Raw genomic sequence first — 14,173 nt, forward strand, 5'->3', positions numbered from 1 at the left:
TAGTTTAGAGATACATCGTGGAAACAGGCCCTTTGGCCCACAGAATCCATGCCAACCAATGATCACCAATACACCAGTTCTACCCTACAAACCAGGGGCAATTTGTAGAAGCCAATTAACCTACAAATCTGTATGTCTTTGGGATTATGGGAGGAAACTGGAGCACCCGGAGAAAATCCATGTGGTCACCAGGAGAAAGTACAAACTCCGTACAGACGGCACCAATAGTCGGGATCGAACCCGGGTCTCTGGTGCTATGAGGCAGCAACTCTGCTGCTGTACCACTGTGCCGCATGTAGTGTCTCCATCCCAGTTCTGACGAAGGATCTTCGGCCTGAACCATTGACTCTACTTCTCTCCCCGCAGATGCCGCCCGACCAGCTGAGTATTTCCACCATTTTCTGGTTAGGTTTTAGGCTTCCAGGTGCTGCAGTTATATTTCTTTGATGTCCACAATTGCATCAATTATTTGGCCGAGATCCCAAACGTAAATGTTTCACTGAGTTTGTAGCTGGAGCAATTTAGCTGCAGACAGGTCTAATTCATCACATTTAAGAAGGCTGTGTAGAAGTTGGGAGGCCTTGTCACAGTTACATAAGACATTGGTGGGGCCACATTTAGAGTATTGTGTTCAGGTGTGGTCACCATGCACTAAGCTGGAAAGGTGCAGAGAATCTTAACGAGGATGTTGCCAAGACTCGAGAGCCTGGGATCCAGGGAGAGGTTGAGCAGGCTAGGACTGTATTTCTTGGAGCACAGGAGGATGAGGAGTGATCTTATAGAGGTAGACCAGCGGTAGAGTTGGTCCAGCTGTGATCTAATTCCTTCAAGGTCCTCCAAGGAACTATCTCCTACCCTGCAGTCAGATGAAGACCCAGGAGACGTGGGGCATGGAGCTGGGGCATCTTGGCTTCAGAGAGAAGACAGTAAATACATTTGCATCAACATGCTCACTGACTGTGATTTGCGCATCTCTGCACATTTGCTCCATCTGTCGTGTGAGAGCTCCACACACCATTTCCCTCCGAGCTGTGTTTACTGAGGGCTTGGCCAGGATGTTCTTTAACGCCAATCATTTCTCCGGCTATCACACGGAGATCTTACACGTTTGGGAGACAGACGCAAAGTGCTGGAGTAGCTCAGCCGGTCAGGCGGCGTCTCCGGAGAAAAAGGATGGGTGATGTTTCGGGTCGAGACCCATCTTCAGACCTTTACATTCGGACCGAAGCGAAGGGGGTGTAGAAGCCTCATGTAGAACCTCTGACCGACCCCTGTTACTGAGGGAGTGAGTAGCCTTGTGGCCACAGCTGTGTGCCAGTGCTGTGTCTGGTCTCAGGGCAATGAAGCTGCCACCAGCATGTTGAAGGAAGGGTAGACTTGGATGGAATGGAACCCTTTGTTGCCACGTGTGAATAGGCACAGTGACATTCTTTGCTTGCATACCCAATGTATACAAATGGCATTGAGTTCAGCTCCGCTGTAAGATTTTCGATGAGCCAAATGTGAAGAAAACTGGTCTTCTAAAAGTGTACATGATCTTATAGAAGTGCACAAAATCGTGAGAGGAATAGATTGGGTAAACACACAGAGTCTCTTGCCCAGAGTTGGGGAATCGAGAACCAGAGGACATAGGTTTAAGGTGAGGGGAGGGGAAAGAATTAATAGGAACCTGAGGGGTAACTTTTTTTACACAAAGGGTGGCGGGTGTATGGAACGAGCTGCCGGAAGAGGTAGTTGAAGCAGGTACCATCGCAACGTTTAAGAAACAATTAGATTGGTACATGGACAGGATAGGTTTAGAGGGATATGGACCAAACGCAGGGAGGTGGGACTAGTGGTAGATGGGCCATGTTGACCGGTGAGGGCAAGTTGGGCCAAAGGGCCTATTTCCACACTGTATGTCTATGACTCTAATACATGGGGGTCACAATAAACTACAATGATGGAACCCTGACCAAAAGCGAAGTGCTGGAGGAACTCAACAGGTCATGCAGCACCTCTCTGTCAAGGTCGGTTGTGAATCATTTTAACTCCACCTCTCCTCCTTCTCTCTCTTTCCCACTCCCCCCCCTTTCCTCCTCCCCACCACCTCACTCACTCTCCCCTTATCATTCTCTCTTGCTTAGTCTCACCCCAGTCACTCCCTCTTCTCCCCTCTCCCATCAGGCAAGAGGTACAGAAGTGTGAAAATGCACACCTCCAGATTCAGGGGCAGTTTCTTCCCAGCTGTTATCAGGCAACGGAACCATCCTACCACCAGCTAGAGAGCGGTCCCGACTTCCCATCTACATTATTGGAGACCTTTGAGCTATCATTAATTGGACTTTATCTTACACTAAACATTATACTCTTTATCCTGTATCTGGACACTGTGGACTCTGTTTATTTAGGTTTAGGTGTATTATTGTCACGTGTACCGAGCGAGGTACAGTGTAAAGCTTTGTTTTGCATGCTATCCAATCAGATCAGATAATACTGTACATAAACACAATCAAGTCAAACTCATGTACAATAAGTAGAGCAAAGGGGAAGATACAGAGTGCAGAATATAGTTCTCAGCGTTGTAGTGCATCAGTTCCAGAGACAAAGTCCAATGTCCGCAATGGGGTCGAGGTGAGTCGTACAGGACCCGAGCTTATGGAAGGACCGTTCAGAAGCCTGATAACAGAGGGGAGGAAGCTGTTCCTCAGTCCGGTGGTGGGTGCTTTCAAGCTTCTGTACCTTCTGCCGGATAGGAGTTATGTTGTTGGGTGTCGGGACACTACTTGGTACCTTTCCAATTCTTCCCATCGCTGGATGGAGGTTCTCAGCTAACACGTGAAACTGGAGGACGAGCATGTTGGTGAGTCCCAGGCGCTAGCCAAAGGAACAAACTGCTCTGGGCAACCGCAGTAGGTGACATGGGATCAGTAGCATGCTCGGGGTCTGTAGCAGTGGGAGATATTATTTACCTCACGGCTGTTATAGGCATAGAGTCACACAGCACGGAGAGGCCCTTCAGCACCACACGTCCAAGGTGCCCCATCTACACCAGTCCCACCTGCCCGCGCTGGGCCCATACCCCTCTAAATCTGTGCTATCCATGGACCTGTCCAAGTGACATGGAAGTTGCAGAGGGCTGAACCTTGCTGTGTCATTAGAGAACCACCTTTCTTCCAGTTTGTGAGACGGTTCACGATTGGTAGTCAGCAGATCGGCAGTGAGTGTTGTTTGATCATCCTTCCTTTCTCTCTTCCTCCTCTTCCATCTCTCTCCCGCTCTCTCCCCACCCCTTCTCGTCACCCTATCTCTCTATCTCCCTCTCCATCACTCGCTCTCTCTTACAATCTCCCTCTCCCTCTCTCTCCCACTCCACTCTCTCCTCTTCCCTCTCCCCCTCCCCTCCCCTCTCCCTCTCCCCCTCTCTCTCTCCCCCCTCTGCCCCCCCTCCCTTCTCCCCCCTCTGCCCCCTCTCACTCTCCCCCTCTCTCTCTCCACCCCTCTCCCCTCTCCCCCCTCTCCCCCCTCTCTCGCCCCCCCTCTCTCTCCCCCCCTCTCTCCCCCCCTCCCTCCCTCCCCCCCTCTCTCCCCCCTCCCTCCCCCCTCTCCCCTCTCTCTCCACCTCTCTCTCTCTCTCTCTCCACCTCTCTCTCCCCCTCTCTCTCTCGCTCTCCCCTCTCTCCCTCCCCCTCTCTCCCCCCCTTTCTCTCCCCCTCTCTCCCCCTCTCTCTCTCCCCTCTCTCTCCCCCCCTCTCTCTCCCCCCCCTCTCTCTCTCTCCCTCTCTCCCCCTCCCTCTCCCCCCTCTCTCCCTCCCCCCCTCTCTCTCCCCCCTCTCCACCTATCACACTCCACCCTGCTCCCTCTTTGCTTGCTAGGACAGTGATGACAGGGAGGTTGACAGTAACAAGTGCTGCACCCTCTGCAACATGTTCTTCACCTCCGTGATCGTGGCCCAGTCGCACTACCAGGGCAAGACGCACGCCAAGAGGATGCGCCTGGTGCTGGGAGAGTCGCCGGTGCCCGCGCCCACAGCAGGTAAGCCCCCTCGGCAGTTCCCACCCCCTCTCTCCGCACCCCCACCCAACGATTCAATGGCACCTCCTTGTCACAGTGAAATTTCTTTCTTTTTTTTTTTTTAATATCAAGAGATACTTTATTCAAGTAATAAATATTTACAAAACCATCTTCTTTTTTAACAACCCCATCCGACATTTCCGGAGGTTACACACATTCGATACAGACATTCACTTCCAAATTTGCAGACATTTACACAGTATCCCTTATTTGGAGGGGCGTCTCCACCAGACCATGCCCCCCCCCCCCATGTCCAGCAGCGGAAGGACCCTGGACTGTGGTCCTCCCCCGCTTTGCTTTGCGCACAACCCGGTGAAATCAGACGGCGGGCCCCAACCAGACATTGCCCAATGGCCGCCTACGCCTTGGCACCTACAAGGTTACAAACATTCACCAAACATTCCTATCCACTGCCTGCCGCGGCACGTTGAACCAGAACACCCCCCCCCCTTACCCCGGTTCCCCTTTGCTCTCAGTGCCCCCCCCTCCCCATCACGTGATCTTCCCCCCATTCCCTGTCTCGCCCCCCCCCATTCCCTGCATATCCACGTGTCTCTCTTAAAACGCTACGATCACATCTACCTCCGCCACCACCCCTGGCAGCTCGCTCCAGGCACCCACCACCCTCTGCGTAAAAACAGCACCCTTGTCCCGCACGTCTCCTTCAGTCCTCACAACTATGCCCTCCGGTACATCCCTATCCAAATGTTTCCGTCCGCACTCATTCCAACCTGCCCACGTTTCTCCGGAGATGCTGCCTGACCCGCCGAGTTACTCCAGCGCTTTGTGGTCAATCTTTCCGGTTCTTAGATGTGATTTTTACCCTGTAATTATTATTTTATATCCCAGAGTCCTCTCCCGAATCGCTGCCTCCTGTGACCCCCCACCTTCCCCGTCACGGACAACGGCGACTTGGCCAAGTTCTGCCGACTCTGCAGCGCCTGGTTTAAACAACCCCATGATGGGCCCAACAGCACTACGATGGCAAGAAGCACAAGAGGAACGCAGCCAGGGTCAAGCTACTGCAGCAGCTGGGGAAGACGCTGGACTGCGAGGCTCTCAGAGGTACGCTCACCCCCTCCTTATCCCCCCTCCTCACCTGCTGCCAGAATCCCCCAGTGCACTCTCTCCCTCTCTCCCTCTCTCTCCCCTCCCCTGTTTTCCCCCCCCTCTGTCTCCCCCCTCTGTCTCTCCCCCCTCTGTCTCCCCCGCTCGGTCTCCCCCCCTCTGTCTCCCCCCTCTGTCTCCCCCCTCTGTCTCCCCCCCCTCTCTCTCCCCCTCTCTCCCCCCCCTCCCCCCCCTCTCTCTCCCCCTCTCCCTCCCCCCCCCTCTCTCTCCCTCTCTCCCTCTCTCCCCCTCATCTTGCTCCCTTGCTCACTTTCTCTCTCGATATCCTGCACTCTGTCTTCCCCCTCTCTTGCTCTTCCTACTGTACTTGAGTTTGGCACGATTGTGTTTATGTATAATATTATCTAATCTGATTGAATAGCGTGCCAATCAAAGCTTTGTACTGCACCTCCTGCAATGCCCTTGCCGGCTGAATGCATGGACCATGTTTAGCTCTGGGGGTCTCCTGTTACCCCACTGGGAAGGGAGGTATCGGGGTAGTTGAGGAGGTGGTGATCATAAAAGAGTGTTTTATTGTCATAAATGTCCCAAAACGGAACAATGAAATTCTTACTTGAGCAGCAGCACTTCAGGTTTGTAAACACGGTACTCTATATAAATTATCATGAACTAAAAAAACTGTTTGTATTTTGGAGTTTAGTTGGCGTTTGTGGTGTTCACTAGTCTGATGGTTAGTTTAGTTTAGAGATACAGCGCAGAAACAGGCCCTTCGGCCCAGTGGGTCCGCGCCGACCAGCGATCCCCGCATTTTAACACACTAGGGATATTTTCTACCGAGCCAATTTACCTACATAGCTGTATGTCTTTGGAGAGTGGGAGGGAACCGAAGGTCTCGGAGAAAACCCATGCGGTCATGGGTGGAACGTACCCATAGTCGCACCCATAGTCGGGATCGAACCCGGGCCTCCGGCGCTGCAGGTGCTGTAAGGCAGCAACTCTACCGCTGTGCCACCGTGACACTTTGGCGGGGAGAAAACTAATACTGAACCTGGAGGTCACCTGGAGTTTTCGGACTCCTGTACCTTCTTCCTGATGGCAGGAGTAAAATGAGAGCGTGGCCAGGGTGGAGTGAGTCTCTGATGACGCTGGCTGCTTTTTTGAGGTAGCGCCTCCTGTAGATCCTTTTGGTGGTGGGGAGGTCAGTATCTGTGATGGCCGCACGTACTGCATCCACCCCTCTCTGTAGCCTCCTTCGCTCGTGAGCGTTCGAGTTGCTGAACCAGACAGTGATGCAACCATGGTTTGGGTGGCTTCAGAAGAAGATTGGAAGGCTCTTTACATCTTCAACCTTGTTCCACCATTGGGGATGAGGAGGTGCCTTAGCCATGGTTCCACAGCCAATTCCCAATGACCAGTTCGTGGTCCCATCCGAGCTAAGATACTGTCCGATTCACCTCTACACCATTGTGGACATTGGACTTTGTCTCTGGAACTGATGCGCTACAATGCTGAGAACTATAATCTGCACACTGTATCTTCCCCTTTGCTCTCTCTACCTGTTGTACTTGAGTGTGACCTGATTGTATGTATGTGTAGTATTATCTGATCTGATTGGATAGCAGGCAAAACAAAGCTTTACACTGTACCTCGCTCGGTACACGTGACAATAATAAACTTAAACATAAACCTGTGCCTTTGTCCAACCTCAGCACAGAAGGTTGTTGTTGAGGCTGATCACTACTCCACAGAATGTTTAGGTTTAGGTTTTTGTCAGGATCGAACCTGGGCCTCTGGTGCTGTGAGGTAGGGGCTCTAACAGCTGTGTCACTGTACCGCTCTTGACGGATGTCCTGATGGAACTTTAATATACATCTTGTCTGAAGTCCAGTTGAGGAAAGAATTTTCAGATACCCAGTGGCTTACCTGAACTCAGCATACTCCTAAAGCACTTCAAAGCTAACGCTTGTATACACTGGAATTTAGAAGGATGAGAGGAGATCTTATCGAAACGTATAAGATTATTAAGGGGTTGGACACGTTAGAGGCAGGAAACATGTTCCCAATGTTGGGAGAGTCCAGAACAAGGGGCCACAGTTTAAGAATAAGGGGTAGGCCATTTAGAACTGAGATGCGGAAAAACTTTTTCAGTCAGAGAGTTGTGAATCTGTGGAATTCTCTGCCTCAGAAGGCAGTGGAGGCCAATTCTCTGAATGCATTCAAGAGAGAGCTGGATAGAGCTCTTACGGAGAGCGGAGTCAGGGGGTATGGGGAGAAGGCAGGAACGGGGTACTGATTGAGAATGATGAGCCATGATCACATTGAATGGTGGTGCTGGCTCAAAGGGCCGAATGGCCTCCTCCTGCACCTATTGTCTATTGTCTATTGCGGTTTAAGGATGCAACTCAACAAAGAGGTCCAAAGCCTCAGGTGTTTTTATGAACAGAAGTTTAGTTTAGACACAAAATGCTGGCGTAATTCAGCAAGCCCAGGCAGCATCTCTAGATAAAAGGAATAGGTTTCGGGTCGCAACCCTTCTTCAGACTGGTTTGGTGTGGTTTGATTTGGTTTGGTTTGGTTCAGTTTTGGTTTAGATTAGTTTAGTTTCCTTTAGTTTCATTTAGAGATATGGTGTGGAAGCAGGCCCTTCGGCCCACCGAGTCCGTGCCAACCAGCGTTCACCTGTACACTAACACTATCTTACACACTTGGGACAATTTACAGAAGCCAATTAACCTGCCAAAACTACACATCTTTGGGATGTGGGAGGAAACCGGAGCACCCGTGGGGAAAACCCACGCGGTCACGGGGAGAACGTACAAACTCCGTAAAGTCAGTACTTGAGGTCAGGATCGAACCCGCCTCTCTGGGCCTGTGGGGCAGCAACTCTCCCACTGGGCCACCCTGCCCGTTGCCGATTGTGGGATCGTGCACGTGAGCTCACCCGTGCCTCCAGCACTACAATGTCACCCAGAACAGCCGAGTCTCGGGTGGCCTTCAACTTGTGCAAGGCGCTATAAAGATGCATGATCGCTCCCTCCCTCTTTCCTCGCCGCTCGCTCAGCTGTGACCGGCTGTGGAGGTTTTTCATCAGCAGCGTCCCTAAACCAGCAACGGCAGTCGTTTTGAAGTGCTCCGGGGATATAATCCTGTGATCAGGAAAGGCACTGGGTATCTGCAAATTCTTTCCTGAACTGGACCCAAGCCAGGATGTATATTAAAGCTCCATCAGTATCAGACTTGTGGCTCCCCCGATGATAAAAACCATCCAGCAAAACCACATGCAGGACAGAAATCTGCAAATGGTCCTTTGGACTAATTCAAAAGTCATTATTAATGCATTGATTTTCTATATAAATCATACTCGATGTTGTTTTTAGTTTTAGAGATACAGGCTCTTCGGCCCACCAAGTCAGCGCCGACCAGCCATCACCTGTACATAGATAGGTTCCACCCACACACGAGGGACAACTTGCAGAAGCCAATTAACCTACAAACCTCCACGTCTTTGGAGTGTGGGAGGAAACTGCAGCACCCGGAGAAAAAAAAACCCACCCGGTCACAGGGAGAAGGTATAATCTCTGTACATTTAGAACGGAGATGAGGAAGAACTTTTTCAGTCAGAGAGTGGTGAAGGTGTGGAATTCTCTGCCTCAGAAGGCAGTGGAGGCCAGTTCGTTGGATGCTTTCAAGAGAGAGCTGGATAGAGCTCTTAAGGATAGCGGAGTGAGGGGGTATGGGGAGAAGGCAGGAACGGGGTACTGATTGAGAGTGATCAGCCATGATCGCATTGAATGGTGGTGCTGGCTCGAAGGGCTGAATGGCCTACTCCTGCACCTATTGTCTATTGTCTATTGACAGCACCCGGAGTCAGGATCGAACCCGGGACTCTGGCACTGTCAGGCAGCTACTCTACTGCTGTGTCACTGTGTCGCCTTTTGTCAAGATGGAGAATTTAAGGTGTAGCACTTATAGAATCATACAGCACGGAAACAGGCCCTTTGGCCCAACTTACCCATACGCACCAACATGCCCCAACTAAGCTAGCCCCAACTGCCTGGTAGCCCATACCCCTCTAAACCTTTCCTATCCAAGTACCTGTCCAAATGCCTTTTAAATGTTCCTAGTACCTGCCTCAATTAGCTCCTCTGGCAGCTCGTTCCATATACCCACTACCCTCTGTGTGAAAAAGTTACCCCTCAAGTTCCTAATAAATCTTTCCCTTCTCACCTTAAACCTACATCCTCTGTTTCTTGACTCAGGACAAAAGACTCTTTGCATTTGTCCTGTATATTCCCCTCAAGATTCTATGCTCTTGCCTAAGATCACCCCCTCCCCCTCCTGCGCTCCAAGGAATTAAGTCATAGCCTGAGACATTATCATCGGATCCTGCCCATTGCACCAAGACTGATTTGTGTCAATGAGATTGCAGATATAACGCACATCAATTTATCGATTGAAATAAAGTCTAATGTTTAGTTAGAGCTGGAATGTAACGGATGCTTTACATACAGAATAACAGCTGCCTGGGAGTGAGTTACAGGCAGGGGTCGAATCCAGTTGTGGGGTTTATGTACGGAACTAGACCAAGTGGACCCGTTGGGCTAAAACCTCTCCTGCATTGGTGTAGCACACCCCCCTCCCTCCATCCTCCCCCCGCCCCTCCCCCCTCCCCCTCCCTCCCCCTCCCCTCCCCTCTCCCCCTTCCCTCCTCCCTCCTCATCCTCTCACCCCCTCCCTCCCTCCTCCCCCCTCCCTCCTCCTCCCCTCCTCTCCTCTCCTCCCCTCCTCCTCCCTCCCTCCCCCTCCCCCCTTCCCTTTCCTCCCCTTCCTTCCCTCCCTCCCTCCTCCCCCTCCACCCCCCTCAACCCCCCTCCCCTCCCCCTCCCCTCTCCCACTCTCCCCTCCCCCCTCCTCATCCTCTCACCCCTCCCTCCCTCCTCCCCTCCTCCCTCCCTCCTCCTCCCCTCCTCCCCCCTCCTCCCCTCCTCCTCCCTCCCTCCCCCTCCCCCCTTCCCCTTCCTCCCCCTCCTTCCCTCCCTCCCTCCTCCCCCTCCACCCCCTCAACCCCCCTCCCCCTCCCCTCCCCCTCCCCTCTCCCACTCTCCCCTCCCCTCTCCCCTCTCCCACTCTCCCCTCCCCCCTCCTCATCCTCTCACCCCCTCCCTCCCTCCTCCCCTCTCCCCTCCCCCTCCCCCTTCCTCATCCTCTCACCCCCTCCCTCCCTCCTGCCCTCTCCCCCTCCACCTCCTCAACCCCCCTCCCCCTCCCATCTGAGTTACTCCAGCATTTTGCGTTCTATTACAAAGTATTTCCTGACAACACCAACTTGCATTCAGACTAGCGTAGATGGGGCATCTTGGTTGGCGTGGATGAGTTGGGCTGAGGGGCTCTACAACTCCATGACTTGTTCTATCTTCCTTATTAAATTTAGAAAATACATTAGCCCTACTCTGTTTCCCTGCAACGATTCCCTCTGCTCATGAATTCTTATCTGTCTGCAATATTCCCTCGCTTGTTTTAATATGTGCAGTTGCAATCCATCAGAGTTTGATTAGTTTATCAATGATCTGCTCATATTCCATCTTAAATGTCCCTTTTACACATTCAGCTAATGTCACATCCACCACATTAGTCCGCTGGGTAATCTCACAGACAAAGTCATCAATTAATACTTTTGCTCTAACGTTTCCATTATCCCTGAGTTTATCGTGTGTGACTTTTAGTGATTAGATTTCCCATTCTGATTTTTCTCTTGATATTAAGGTGGCTTACCAAATATGTTACAATTTCTCTTCATGTTCCTTAATAATTTAATTCCGTGGTTTTTTCAAAGCATCCTAATTGCTTTTTGGCTTCTCTCCGAACTTTTTTTACATTCTCTTTTATCATTTTGGCTTTTGCACTCCATATACAGAGTAGATTCCTTTATCCTGAGTTTCAATTTTGCTGTTGTCTCTGTATTCATCACTATTCAGTTTATTGTAGGTTCAAACAATGTTGTTTTTCTCCTGGACTATTAATTACCATTTTAATTATTTAAAGCGAGTAACAAGCTCTTTGGCCCACAAATCCCATACTGACAAGCACTAATCCGAAACGAATACTATCATCATATCATATCATATCATATATATACAGCCGGAAACAGGCCTTTTCGGCCCACCAAGTCCGTGCCGCCCAGCGATCCCCGTACATTAACACTATCCTACACCCACTAGGGACAATTTTTACATTTACCCAGCCAATTAACCTACATACCTGTACGTCTTTGGAGTGTGGGAGGAAACCGAAGATCTCGGAGAAAACCCACGCAGGTCACGGGGAGAACGTACAAACTCCTTACAGTGCAGCACCCGTAGTCAGGATCGAACCTGAGGGTCTCTTTTTCCATGCTGTATTGACTCTAACGAACAGGAATCTCCTCTCTCAGAAGTTGACGAATTTGTGGGACCTCACGTGCCCTGAGACAGCGGCGGCAGCCAGGGGAATGGCGGAGTCTGGATTTTTGATCAGTAGGGGATTCGAGGATTGAAGGCAACAGGCCGGAAGGGTGGCACGGTGGCGCAGCGGTAGAGTGGCTGCCTTCTGGCACCGGAGACCCGGGTTGGATCCTGACTACGGGTGCTGTCTGTACGGAGTTTACATGTTCCCCCCTGTGGCCACGCGGGTTTCCCTGGGGTGCTCCAGTTTCCTCTCGCATCCCACAGACGTGCAGGTTTGTAGGTTAATTGGCTTTTGTAAATTGCCCCTAGCGTGTGGGATAGTGCTAGTGTGAACGGGTGATTGTGGTCGGCGCGGACTCGGTTGATTTCCATGCTGTGACTCCAAAACTAAAACTAAAAACTAAAGATGGAACCGAGACTAAGATCAGATTAGCCATGCCCTCACAGAACAGGAGCAAACCAAAGGGCCTATTGTCGCTTCTTCTGACCTTAAAAATATCCATGAATCATGCCATTACCTATAGTTCTCGATGTTCTCCACAATACATCATAAGACCAATCATCTCAACCTTTTATTCCGAAACTATAATTTTGCTAAATGGCCCCTACAACATAATCATGATCATATTATTCTTGAAAATCAAATCAAGCAAATAATATATTGAATTACTGCAACTGGGAAACATGATGTAATTGTTTAAAAATGATGTCACCTCCTTGAAAAGTCTAACACTTTTATTCTATTTTAACAGATACTTATTTTAAAAGGGCTGTGCAATTATCTAAACAAAATGCTCAGTCAACATTTACTCACCGTTCACTGTTTCGTTTGGTTTGGTTTGGTTTAGTTTAGTTTAGTTTCGAGATCCAGCTAGTGTGTAGGATAGTGCCAGTTGATCGCTGGTCGCTGAATGGCCATTCAGCCCAGCGAGTCCTGGCCGACCTGCGATCAAATGGCACTATCCTACACACTAGGGACGATTCACAGAGGCCAATTCACCTACAAACCTGCACATCTTTGGAGTGTGGGAGGCAACTGGAGCACCCGGAGGAAACCCACGCGGTCACAGGGAGAACGTGCGAACTTCGTAAAGACAGCACCCGTAGTCAGGATCGAACCCAGGTCTCCGCTGCTGTAAGGCAGCAACTCTATGGCTGGCCACCGTGATGCCCAATTATTAATAGATATATAGTTAAATAAACACAAAGTGCTGGAGTAACTCAGCGCGTCAGGCAGCATGTCTGGAGAATGTGGATAGGTGATGTTTCAAGTTGGGGTCCTCCTTCAGACTGGAGATTAACTGGTTTTCAGCCTAAGTAAAGTAGCATCTTCAAAATGGCTAGTACAGGAGGATTAAATACTGCATTTATATAGGCTCTTGGTGAGCTTGCATTGGTACCAACGGTGAGCTTGCATTGGTACTGGTATTGGTCTTTTATTGTCACGTGCACCAAGATACAGTGAAAAGCTTTTATTTGCATGTAATTTAGTCAAATCATACTATACATAACACAAGTACAACAAGTAGTGCTAAGAGAAAAATACCAGCGTGCACAAAAGTCATGCAGCATTGTAGCACTGTAGTGCCAGGGAAAATGGCCAATGTCCACAATGAGGTAGGCTGGAAGATCGGGATTACACCCTATTTTACGAGAGGCCCGTTTGGTAGTCTAATAACAGTGGGGAAGAATGTAATTCCTGAATCTGGCAATTCGTGCTTTCAAGCTTCTACATCTTCTGACGGTCCGGAGAAGAGAGAAGAGGCAATGACTGGGGCGGGACAAGTCTTTGATTATGTTGGCCTGGCCACTTTTCCGAGGCAGCATGAAGTGTAGATGGAGTCGATGGTGGGAAGTCTGGTCTGTGTGATGGACTGGGCTACATCCACAACTTTCTGTCGTTTCTGGCGGTCCAGGGCAGAGCTGTTCCTAATCCAAGCCCTGATGCATCCCAATAGGATGCTTTCTATGGCACGTCCATAACAGTTTATAAAAGTTGTTGGATACATGCCAAACATCTTCTGCCACGCACGGGTGGTGGTGGAGGCAGATACGATAGTGACCTTTAATAGATTTTTCAATAGAAACATGGAATGGGTTATGGATTATGTGCAGACAGATAATAGTTGACAGCATCTGTGATGGTGGGGTGGCGCAGCGGTACAGTTGATGCCTTACAGCGCCACAGACCAGGGTTCAATCCTGACGATGGGTGCTGTCTGTGCGGAGTTTGTAAGGTTAACTGGCTTCTGCAATTGTCCTCGGTGGACAGAACTAGTGTAAGGGTAATCTTTGGTTCGGCGCCGACTCGGTGGGCTGAAGGACCTGTTTTCATGCTGGATCTCTAAAACTAAAACTACAAACTAAAAAACATAGATAGGTGACGTTTTGGGTCAGGACCTTTCTTCAGGCTTGGTCTCGGCATCATGTTCAGCACAAACATTGTGGGCTGAAGGGCCAGTTTCTGTTCTACTTTCTATGTTCTGTGTAAAGACAGGGTGAACACTTAGAGTGACAACGGGAAATAAAAGGAGTGGGCTTACCACAAGTATTTGGATACAAGATTAGGTCAGCCATGAACAGCTGAGGAAATGGTTGCATGATTAGT

The 14,173-nt window shown here is 50.2% G+C and overlaps 1 pseudogene across 1 annotated transcript in view; it reads left to right on the forward strand.

Annotated features, from left to right (window-relative positions):
• The window catches only part of LOC144600909 (zinc finger matrin-type protein 4-like), a 143,386-nt pseudogene that overhangs the window by 40,573 nt on the left and 88,640 nt on the right, over positions 1-14,173 (forward strand). Inside the window, exons 4-5 of the transcript XR_013548196.1 lie at positions 3,856-4,015; positions 4,904-5,119. The product of XR_013548196.1 is annotated as a zinc finger matrin-type protein 4-like (transcript). The remainder of the gene's footprint in view (positions 1-3,855; positions 4,016-4,903; positions 5,120-14,173) is intronic.

Source organism: Rhinoraja longicauda, chromosome 16 (genome assembly GCF_053455715.1).
Source record: "Rhinoraja longicauda isolate Sanriku21f chromosome 16, sRhiLon1.1, whole genome shotgun sequence".
Lineage (NCBI taxonomy): Eukaryota > Metazoa > Chordata > Chondrichthyes > Rajiformes > Arhynchobatidae > Rhinoraja > Rhinoraja longicauda.